General features: G+C 51.8%; 1 pseudogene; it reads right to left on the bottom strand.

The window, feature by feature from the left end:
* Positions 1-242: 242 nt before the first annotated feature.
* LOC100447887 (E3 ubiquitin-protein ligase TRIM65-like) lies at positions 243-7989 on the bottom strand (annotated as a pseudogene).
* Positions 7990-11684: the final 3695 nt, after the last annotated feature.

Below are 11684 nucleotides of genomic sequence, written 5' to 3'. Positions count from 1 at the left end.
CCTGGAGAACCAAGGCCAGGGGACGCTGCTGGGATGGGGTTTGGGAGTGGGCTGTGCACTGCAGTCAGGAATCCCCCACCCACAAGGCCACGGGACTGTCCTCCGTGCCTGGGGGAGCTCTAGCTGGATTAGAGCCCTCCTGTGGCTGTGGCGAGAAAGGGTGGCCTGCGTTTTGGGAGGTGGGATGGCGCAGGGCCGGGAACCCTCCTGGCGCGCCAGCCAGCGCTTAGATAAGTCCAGGTTTATTTATGGGGTGCTGCCACGGGCGGCGCGGGCTCCGGGCGCCGCTTGAGCGTGGCCGAGGCGCCGCTGCTGACCATGACCGCGGGGTAGAGCGGCTCGAGGAAGGCTGCCAGGAAGCGGTAGAAGAGGCTGGCGCCACCCGCCAGGCCGTAGAAGGACAAGCCGCCGGCGCCGCAGTCGAGCGCCACGCCCAGCGTGCGGTGGTAGGCGCCGTGCAGCACGGTCTGCGCGTTGTGGTGCCACACCGAGAACTTGAGCGAGTCCCACTCCAGGCACCACGAGTAGGGGTTACGGCCCAGCAGGTAGACCACGCTACAGCTCGGGCGGCCGCAGAGCGGGGAGCTGCGGTGGTAGGTGACGCCCAGGCACACCCACGAGTTGGACGCCTCCACCTCCCGTCCTAGTGGTGGCCCTCGGACAGGCCGCAGGAGCACAGCATCTGCGGTCACTGCTTGAAGCCCGGGAAGTGGCCGCCCCCTGTCAGGGGCTCCAGGAGGATCCCCAGGTTCAGCACCGAGCTGGTCTCCTAGAGCTTTGGAACAGCTCGTCGACGGCTGTGGTGGGGTCAAAGTTCAGGTTGCAGTAACCTGGCGGGTGGAGGTGGGGAAGCCGGGCATTTGCATACAAGTCAGGGGATGCTTCCACCCACGCCCCTGTCCCCAAACTCAGCCCGCTGCTCAGACACAGCCTGGAGGGTAAGTGTGCTGCTCAGACACAGCCTGGAGGGTAAGTGGGTGCTGCCCAAGGTCGCCCTCCTCCCCCTGCCGTCAGACCCTAACATCATCTCCCTTTGTATTTGTTCAGGCACACAAGACTGAGTGGGGGCCCAGCGAGGTGGCTCACGCCTGTAATCCCAGCACTTTGGGAGGCCAAGGCGGACGGGTCACTTGAGGTCATGAGTTTGAGACCAGCCTGACCAACATGGTGAAACTCCATCTCTAATAAAAATACAAAACAATTGGCAAGACATGGTGGCGGGCACCTGTAGTCCCAGCTACTCGGGAGACTGAGGCAGGAGAATCACTTGTACCCAGGAGGTGGAGGTTGCAGTGAGCCGAGATGGTGCCATTGCACTCCAGCCTGGGAGACAGAGCAAGACTCTGTCTCAAAAAAAAAAAAAGGCCAGGCACGGTGGCTCACGCCTGTAATCCCGTAATCCCAGCACTTTGAGAGCTGGTTGAAGAAGCTGAGGCCCATGTCCAGCAGCCGCATCCGGAGCTCAGCCAGGGTCTCTGGCAGCTGGGGGAAGCTCTGCGTTTCCTCACAGTTGATGCCCATCAGGGGTTCCATGCAGGCTGAGAACTGCTTCAGTCGAAGGAATCCCCCTGGATGCAGGGAGGGGTCAGAGGTACCACCTGTTAGCCAGGACCTAGGCTGATGCTACAGGCCCAGAGGCCTCCAGAACCATGGGCTGGTGGAGCAGAAGCTTCCCCTTTCCAAACCTGGGCATCTCCTTTCCCTCCTCCTAGCTGTTTGGACATCAGAGGTCAGGGCTTTGCCACGGGCTTGGCCACTGTGGCCTAGGGTGCATTAGGCAAAGGGGATTTTCAGAAAATGATGGGAGGATTTTTATTGCGCCTTGAACTGCTTAGTAAAAGCCAGTGCCAAATGCTTCCCATTGTGCACGGGGGACAAGGTGAGCAGTTGCCCTAGATGTCTGCCCAGGGTGTGATGGCAGCTTAAAGGAAGCTGGAGTTCCCAAGCACAGGGTTTGGGCAACTCCAGGCACCGTCCAGAAAAGGCTGCTGCTTGGCCCCACCCGCTACTTACAGCAGCATCAGTCCAGGCTTCAGGGCCAGGCCAGGATTGGGGAAGGAAAAGGGATTTCACGATTCTTTTTTTTTTTTCTTTTTTTGAGACAGAGTCTTAGTTTGTTGCCCAGGCTGGAGTGCAATGGTGCAGTCTTGGGTCAGTGCAACCTCCACCTCCTGGGCTGGAAAAGGGATTTCAATCCAGGCTATGTAGATTGTTCTGGTCTCACTCTCAGCCATGATCCAGGGAAGTCTGGAGAAACTTAGACTGTGTTAGATGCCTGGAATCCCATGTGTTCCAGGAAAGCCAAGGCAGGAAAGTTAGGGTAAGGCTGAGCTCTGAAGTGGAGAAAGCCAAGGGTGTTTGTGCAAGCTCAAGACAGCAGACCTGGAATGGGGAGGCTCCCTGAGGCGGGGGAATGGACACAGTGATGCACACTAAAGGCTGATCTAGTGTGTGTTTGTGTGTGTGTGTGTGTGTGTGTGTGTGTGTGTGTGTTTGAGACAGAGTTTCGCTCTTGTTGCCTAGGCTGGAGTGCAGTGGCGCGATCTCCGGCTCACCGCAACCTCTGCCTCCTGGGTTCAAGCAATTCTCCTGCCTCAGCCTCCCGAGCAGCTGGGATTACAGGCATGTGCCACCACACCCAGCTAATTTTTGTATTTTTAGTAGAGACAGGGTTTCTCCATGTTGGTCAGGGTGGTCTCAAACTTCCAACCTCAGGTGATCTGCCCGCCTCGGCCTCCCAAAGTGCTGGGATTATAGGCGTGAGCCACTGCGCCCAGCTATGTGTGTGTGTGTGTGTGTGTGTGTGTGTGTTTTGAGACGGAGTTGCGCTCTTGTTGCCCAGGCTGGAGTGCAATGGCATGATCTCAGCTCACTGCAACCTCCGTCTCTCGGGTTCAAGCGATTCTCCTGCCTCAGCCTCCCGACTAGATGGGATTACAGGTGCCTACCACCAAGCCTGGCTAATTTTTGTATTTTTAGTAGAGATGGGATTTCACCATGTTGGTCAGGCTGGTCTCCAACTCCTGACCTCAGGTGATCCGCCTGCCTCGGCCTCTCAAAATGCCGGGATTACAGGCATGAGCCACCACGCCTGACCGAGATCTGATGTGTTTGTGGGTAGAGGGAGGGTGGAAGCTGTGATGGGGCCTGAGCCAGAGGCAGAGGGGTGGGACCTTGCCTGCAGAAATTGCTGGTCACTCTGGTTGATGAGCAGGGTGTGGAGCCAGATGCTGTCTCCCTCCAGCTTCAGGAGCCAGTTGTGGCTCTGCTGGATGGAGCTACTCAGCATCCCCAGGGCGGCTGCTTCCTCTTTCTCCACGAAATCCAAGATCTGCATCTGCAGCTGTTTGACCTCCTGATGATCTCCGAGAAGTGGGTGTTCACCTCACCTTGCATTGTCTGGATCAGTTTCTGGAGGTTGTGGGGTGTGTAGAGAGGCGTCCGTGAGCTCCACTCCAGCACCCCCACTGTCATAGCCCGGAGCCCACCTAGGCATCCTGTCCCTGACTGCCTGGTCCCATGCCATCCACTGAAAGTCCTGGGAGGTCCTGCAGCCTGATGCAGGGCACTGGGGAAGCCTGGGCCTGGGGTGGGGTGGGCCAACCTTACTGAGATAAAGGCCACCCGGCCCTGGTGCTTTTGGCTGTCAGCAGCGATGATCAGCATCTGGTTCCCCACAGTGTCCTGGACCTTTTGAACCTCGACCTGGGGTAAGGTGTTGGGGGAGAGGAGGAGGGGCCCCTGATTCAGAGAGGTGGCCTCAGAGAAGCCCTTCTGCAAACAGGCCCATGTCCGAGCCCAGAAGAGACACCCCTCATTCATTCATCTGCTCAGCTTAATGAGAATGAGAGTCCAGTGCTGGATGGCCCATGGCCTAACCCTCTGCTTGGAGGGCTGCTCCCACTCCCTGAGAGCCTGTCTCTATTCGAAGGAATCAGGTTATTTGCTCCTAACAGTGATGATCATAGGGTTTCAGGCCACAGGAAGGGGCCTTGGAGAGCTGGCGAGGCGGCAGGGCCAGGAGGGGCATAGCAGGTATACAGCCATGTGGGCGCCCTGGGGCAGTGCTGCCAGGCCCAAGTCCCACATAAGCCTTTAGTCTCCACCTATCCCCGCAACGGGGATTTTCATTGTTATATTACACAACAGTGCGATTCCAAGTGCTGTCCATGAACCACTGCTGGCTCTTAGCAACATAAGAAGCTCATGCCAGGTTGTAAATCAATGTAGTCCTTCCTTCACTTGACAAAGCCTTTTTTTTTTTTTTTTTTTAGGCGGTGTCTCGCTTTGTCCCCCAGGCTGGAGCACAGTGGCACAATCTCAGCTCACTGCAACCTCTGTCTGCCTCCCTGGCTCAAGCCATATTCCCAACTTAAGCCATCTTCCCACCTCAGCCTCCTGAGCAGCTGAGGCTACAAAATCTTGCAATGAAAAAAGTGTCAGCCGGGCGTGGTGGCTCACGCCTGTAATCCCAGCACTTTGAGAGGCCCAGGGGGGCAGATCACTTGAGGTCAGGAGATCGAGACCATCCTGGCCAACACGGTGAAACCCTGTCTCTACTAAAAATACAAAAATTAGCTGGGTGTGGTGGCACGCGCCTGTAATCCCAGCTACTCAGGAGGCTGAGGCAGGAGAATAGCTTGAACCTGGGAGGCAGAGGTTGCAGTGAGCCGAGATCGCCCCATTGCACACCAGCCTGGGCAACAGAGCAAGACTCCATCTCAAAAAAAAATATATATATAGAGAGAGAGAGAGGCCGGGCGTGGTGGTGCATGCTTGTAATCCCAGCTACTTGGGAGGCTGAGGCAGGAGGATTGCTTGAACCTGAGAGGTGGAGGTTACAGTGAGCTGAGACTGAATTACTGCCCTCCAGCCTGGGCAACAGGGCGAGACTCTGTCTCAAAATAAGTAAATAAATAAATATATATATATATAAAATACAATATATTAAAACAATTTGTTTTTTTTTGGGACAGAGTCTCACTCTGTTGCCCAGGCTGGAGTGCAGTGGTGCAGTCTTGGCTCACTTCAACCTCTGCCTCCCAGATCAAGCGATTCTTGATTCTCATGCCTCAGCTACTTGAGTAGCTGTGATTACAAGCGTGTGCCACCATGTCTGGCTAATTTTTTTTTTTTTTGGTATATTTTAGTAGAGACGGGGTTTCACCATGTTGGCCAGACTCGTCTTGAACTCCTGGCCTCGAATGATCTGCCTGCCTCGGCCTCCCAAAGTGCTGGGATTACGGGTGTGAATCACCGCTCCCAGCCTTAAACACAATTTGAAAATGGAGGCCGCCTGGCGCCAGTGCTCACGCCTGTAATCCCAGCACTTTGGGAGGCTGAGGCGGGCAGATCACCTGAGGTCAGGAGTTCAAGATTAGCCTGGCTAACATGGTGAAACCCCGTCTCTACAAAAAATACAAAAATTAGCTGGGCGAATTGGCAGGTGCCTGTAATCCCAGCTACTTGGGAAGTTGAGGCAGGAGAATTGCTTGAACCCAGGAGGCAGAGGTTGCAATGAGTCGAGATTGTGCCATTACACTCCAGACTGAGTGACAAGAGAGAAACTCCATCTCAAAAAAAAAAGAAAGGAAAATGGAGGAAAGGGGGAGATTCACACAACCTAAAGTGATGCGCTTGTATTTTGATATGTTGATATAGGTTTCATACATACAATTCTGAATCCTTATTTAACTCACTAGTACTTTTTATGTCACAACATGACCCGGGTGACCATGACTTTAATAGCTGCTTAATTTTCTTCCAAGGAAATGTGAACAAAATAATGTCTTCATTTAGAAATATGACTGATGGGGGCTTGGCAGGGATTACTAGGCTCTGGAAGAGGCTGTGTTATCTTCCAGCCCAACTGTCCACATTTAGAAGTGACAACATTCATGAACTAAGTCAACATCCACCAAAAATAACATAAGATAAAGCTCACCGTTTTGGAACATGAAAATGACACACACAGACCTCACCCACCAATCTCTAAGCTGGGACAACAAACGCTTGCATTTAAACTTCTCTAAAATGTCAAATTAGCATATTCTTTCCCTCCATGTAAAGTTTCAATAAACTTGACTCAATCTGCCTTTATTTTAAAAACCTTACAAAAGATGTATTTAAATCCTTGAAAAAATTAACTTTAGGCCGGGTGCGGTGGCTCAGGCCTGTAATCCCAGCACGTTGGGAGGCCAAGGCGGGCGGATCGCATGAGGTCAGGAGTTCGAGACCAGCCTGACCAACATGGTAAAACCCTGTCTCTACTAAAAATACAAAATTAGGCAGGCATGGTGGCAACATGCCTGTATCCAAGGTACTCGGGAGGCTGAGGCAGGAGAATCACTTGAACCCAGGATATGGAGGTTGCAGTGAGCTGAGATAGTGCCATTGTACTCCAGCCTGGGCAGCAAGTGTGAAACTCTGTCTCAAAAAAAAAAAAAAAAGAAAAATTAACTTTATACTGTGTGCACAAATAAATTTCTCTTATACAGCTAAATATGGTTACATACTTTGTTTAAAAAATATTTTTTTCCACTAATGACACTTCACATGTATTTCTACATAAACTGTCTTTCCATTCTTCTGGGAATGTGTCCTAACAGCTGACAGACAGACGGTTGAAAATACCATCACACGGCTGGGCACAGTGGCTCAGGCCTGTAATCCCAGCACTTTGGGAAGCCGAGGCAGGTGGATCACCTGAGGTCAGGAGTTCGAGACCAGCCTGGCCCACATGGCAAAAACCAGTCTCTACTAAAAATACAAAAATTATCCGGGTGTGGTGGCGGGCGCCTGTAATCCCAGCTACCTTGGGAGGCTGAGGCAGGGGAATTGCTTGAACCTGGGAGGCGGAGGTTGCAATGGGCCAAGATGGTGCCACTGCACTCCAGCCTGGGCAACAGAGCAAGACTCCATCAAAAAAAAAAAAGAGAGAGAGAGAAGAAAAGAAAGAAAGAGAGAGAAAGAAAGAAGGAAGGCCTTGACCTCCCAGGCTCAAGCAATCCTTTTACCTCAGCCTCAAAAGAAAGAAAGAAAGGAAGGAAGGAAGGAAGGAAGGAAAGAAGGTGGGGTCTATAGGTATGAGCCACCGCTCCTGGCCAAGCATATATATTTTTTCTTTTTTTGAGACAGGGTTTCTCGCTCTGTTGCCCAGGCTGGAGTACAGTGGCACAATCATAGCTCCCTGCAGCCTCGAATACGATCCACCTGCCCTGGCCTCCCAAAGTGCTGGGATTACACGAATGAGCTACCACACCTGGCCAATATTTTATTTTTATTTATTTATTTATTTTTGAGACAGAGTCTCACTCTGTTGCCCAGGTTGGAGTGAAGTGGCGTGATCTTGGCTCACTACAACCTCCACCTCCGGGGTTCAAGTGATTCTCTTGCCTCTGCCTCCTGAGTAGCTGGAATTACAGGCACACGCCACCATGCCCAGCTCATGTTTGTATTTTAGTAGAGACAGGGTTTCACCATATTGGCTGGGCTGGTCTCGAACTCCTGACCTCAGGTGATCTGCCCACCTTGGCTTCCCAAAGTGCTGGGATTACAGGCGTGAGCCACCACGCCCGTGCCCAATCTTTTTTTTTTTTTAAATTGGGCAGTCCTCTGAATCAGAGTAAGTTCAGAAAGATTCTAGGAAAACCATGATCTTAATGAAAGTATTTTTTAAGTAAAAATTAAAATGAAAATAGAAAACTTAGAAGCAATTTAATTGCCCTGTATAGAAAACTGATCAAGGAATTAATCTGGCTTCATGGAGTAACAGTTTACTCCAGGGGAAAGCTTTACTGATGAAAATCTTTCTGTGTGGTATGACTCTTATTAAAAATTTAGCTCTGTGCTGCCACCTGGGCTTTATGGCTGAGGAGATCCAGTGATACTGAAATTATCTCCTGCCAGTACAGATGCTGTATCAGAGCCTTCTGCAAGCCCCAGCTGGACTGTGGCCATGCAGAACTCCGGGGTTTTAGGCAGATCCATGTCCTCTTTTGCAAGTAACTATTTTACTGGGCCCTGGCAGAGATGGAACACCTAGTTCATGGGACATCAAGTGATCCTGTGGCCTGAGCTGCCCGTCACCAACTAGGTGTTGTGTATTACACCAACCCAATTACGAGTAATTAACAAAAATTTTTTTCTTTTGTAGAGACAGATCTTGCTATGTTGCCCAAGATGGTCTTGAACTCCTGGCCTCAAGCAATCCTCTCACCTCAGCCTCCCAAAGTGCTGGGATTACAGGTGTGGGCCATGGTACCTGGCCAATTTTTTTTTTTTTTTTTAAGAGACAGGGTCTGGCTGGGCATAGTGGCTCACGCCTGTAATCCCAGTACTTTGGGAGGCCGAGCCGGGTGGATCACGAGGTCAGGAGATGAAACCATCCTGGCCAACACGGTAAAACATTGTCTGTACTAAAAATACAAAAATTAGCTGGGTGTGGTGGCACACACCTGTAATCCCAGCTACTCAGGAGGCTGAGGCAGGAGAATCGCTTGAACCTGGGAGGTGGAGGTTGCAGTGAGCCTAGATGATGCCATTGCACTCCAGCCTAGGCAACAAGAGAGAAACTCCGTCTCAAAAAAAAAAAAAAAAAAAAAAGAGACAGTGTCTCACTCTGTCTCTCAGGCTAGAGAGCACAGCTCACTGCAGCTTTGAAATCCTTGGCTCAAGTGATCCTCCCACCTCAGCCTCCTGAGTAGCTGGAACTACAGGGACGTGCCACCACACCAGGCTAATTAAAAAAAAAAATTGTATAGATGGGGCCTATGTTGCCCATCCTGGTCTTGAACTCCTGGCCTCAAGCAGTCTTCCCACTTCAGCCTCCTAAAGTACTGAGATTCCAGGTGTGAGCCTGGCAATTAGGAGCAATTAACATAGCCCAGAAATAGTGACTGTCTCTAAGACAGGGATACAATGACTTGGCACTTCGTGTTTATTTTGGAGGGAAGGAGAGATTATTTTTGCTTGTAGAAGGGTAGTTGTATCTTGTTCCGTGGAGGCATGAAGTTGTTTTCTCACCATCCTTTTTTTTTTTCTTTTTTTCCGAGTCGGAGTTTCGCTCTTGTTGCCCAGGATGGAGCACAATGGCGTGATCTCGGCTTACTGCAACCTCTGTTTCCTGAGTTAAAGTGATTTTCCTGCCTCAGCCTCCAGAGTAGCTGGGATTACAGGCACCCGCCACCACGCCTGGCTAATTTTTTTTTTTTTTTTTTTTGAGACGGAGTCTTGCTCTGTCGCCCAGGCTGGAGTGCAGTGGCGTGATCTCGGCTCACTACAAGCTCCACCTCCCGGGTTCACGCCATTCCCCTGCCTCAGCCTCCCGAGTAGCTGGGACTACAGGCGCCAACCACCACGCCCAGCTAATTTTTTTTTATTTTTATTAGAGACGGGGTTTCACCGTGTTAGCCAGGATGGTCTCGATCTCCTGACCTCGTGATCCACCCGCCTCGGCCTCCCAAAGTGCTGGGATTACAGGCGTGAGCCACCGCGCCCAGCCTAATTCTTTGTATTTTTAGTAGAGACGGGGTTTCATCATGTTGGCCAGGCTGGTCTCAAACTCCTGACCTCAGGTGATCCACCTGCCTTGGCCTCCCAAAGTGCTGGGATTATAGGCGTGAGCCACCACACCCAGCGTTTTTCACCATCCTATGCAAGTTCAAGTATGTGCAGAAGCATGTACATGTGAGGGGAACCAAAGAGGTGGACTGAGCCAGTCACCACATTGTCATCTCTCAGCCCCAAACCCACCCTCTGAACTCTGCTCCGAGCCACATTTTCCCCCACCTAGCTCAACCTGGTAGGACAGGCTGAGGGAGACTGCAAGACGAGAGAAAAAGGAGGGACGATGTATTTCCTGTTGTCAGCCAAACCACAGAACACTGCTGTGTGCTGGCATAGCTGATTCCAGGAGTGGCGCTGGTTTCTTGGTGGTTTCTCTACCCTCTGAGAGGCAGCAGCTGCCACTGGCCAGCACGTCCTTCTCCATCGGTCCCCTCCTTTTGAATCTCCTTTTTATTTTGAGACACAATCTCTGTCACCCAGGCTGGAGTGCAGTGGTGTGATCTCGGCCCACTGCAACCTCCACCTCCTGGGTTCAAGCAATTCTCGTGCCTCAGCCACCCAAGTAGCTGGGATTACAAGCACGCGCCACCATGCCTGGCTAATTTTTGTATTTTTAGTAGAAACAGGGTTTCACCATGTTGGCCAGGCTGGTCTCAAACATCTGACCTCAAGTGATCCGCCTGCCTCGGCCTCCCAAAGTGCTGGGATTACAGGTGTGAGCCACCACACCTCGGCTTATTTTATTTTTAGATTTAATTTTACATAGAGACAGAGTCTCACCACGATGCCCAGGCTGATCTCACACTCCTGGGCTCAAGCAATCCTCCCAGCTTGGCCTCCCAAAGTGCAGGTGAATCTCCTTTTTTTTTTTTTTTTTGAGACTGTGTCTTGCTCTGTCACCAGGCTGGAGTGCAGTGGCGTGATCTCTGCTCATTGCAACCTCTGCCTCCTGGGTTCAAGCCATTCTCCTGCCTCAGCCTCCCGAGTAGAGTAGCTGGGATTACAGGCACCCGCCACCATGCCCAGTTAATTTTTATATTTTTAGTAGAGATGGGGTTTCACCGTGTTGGCCAGGATAGTCTCGATCTCCTGACCTCGTGATCCGCTCGCCTCCGTCTCCCAAAGTGCTGGAATTACAGGCGTGAGCCACTGCGCCCAGCCCTTTTATTTTTTTGAGGCGGAGTTTTGCTCTTGTTGCCCAGGCTGGAGTGCAATGGCGCGATCTCGGCTCACAACCTCCACCTCTCAGGTTCAAGTGATTCTCCTGCCTCAGCCTCCCGAGTAGCTGGTCCGGCTAATTTTGTATTTTTTAGTAGAGATGGGGTTTCTCCACGTTAGTCAGGCTGGTTTCGAACTCCCGACCTCAGGTGATCCGCCTGCCTCGGCCTCCCAAAGTGTTGAGATTACAGGTGTGAGCCACTGCACCCGGCCAAATCTCCACTTTAATAATCCCAATGTCTTCCCACTGTTCTCAGGTCCCAGGAGTGAGGACTGCACCCTGCAATCCCTACATTGTGATGCCTCAGTGTCCACTCCTGCCCTTTCCTTTCTCCACTACCAGTTAACAACTGCTGTGGTCTCTCAATTGGACCCTGACGGATGCACCCACACATCCTGTTCACTAAGCTGTGTGAGTCCGTTTTGTCTCCCTACTGAGAGTGCTGTCCGGAAGGGACTAACACCTTGTGAGGATCCCACGCCCCGCCTGATGCTGAAGTGATCAATACTTGTTTGTTGGTTACTTGTCACCAAACGTTTCTCACTCATCCTCTTCCTTATACCTAGTCACTCACTCTCTTCCAGAAAGACTTGTCCCTTAAAAACCATCTCATGGCCGGGGATGGTGGCTCATGCCTGTAACCCCAGCACTTTGGGGGGCCGAGGCGGGAGGATCACCTGAGGTCAGGAGTTCGAGACCAGCCTGGCCAACACGGCAAAATACTGTCTCTACTAAAAATACAAAAATTAGCCAGGCGCGCAGGCAGGCGCCTGTAATCCCAGCTACTCAGGAAGCCGAGGGAGAATTGCTTGAACATGGGAGGCAGAGGTTGCAGTGAGCCGAGATTGCACCACTGCACTCTAGCCTGGGAGACAGAGCGAGACTCCATCTCGGAAAA

This window comes from Pongo abelii, chromosome 19 (genome assembly GCF_028885655.2).
Source record: "Pongo abelii isolate AG06213 chromosome 19, NHGRI_mPonAbe1-v2.0_pri, whole genome shotgun sequence".
NCBI classification, from domain to species: domain Eukaryota; kingdom Metazoa; phylum Chordata; class Mammalia; order Primates; family Hominidae; genus Pongo; species Pongo abelii.
This window is presented reverse-complemented; position numbering and strand designations above follow the sequence as displayed.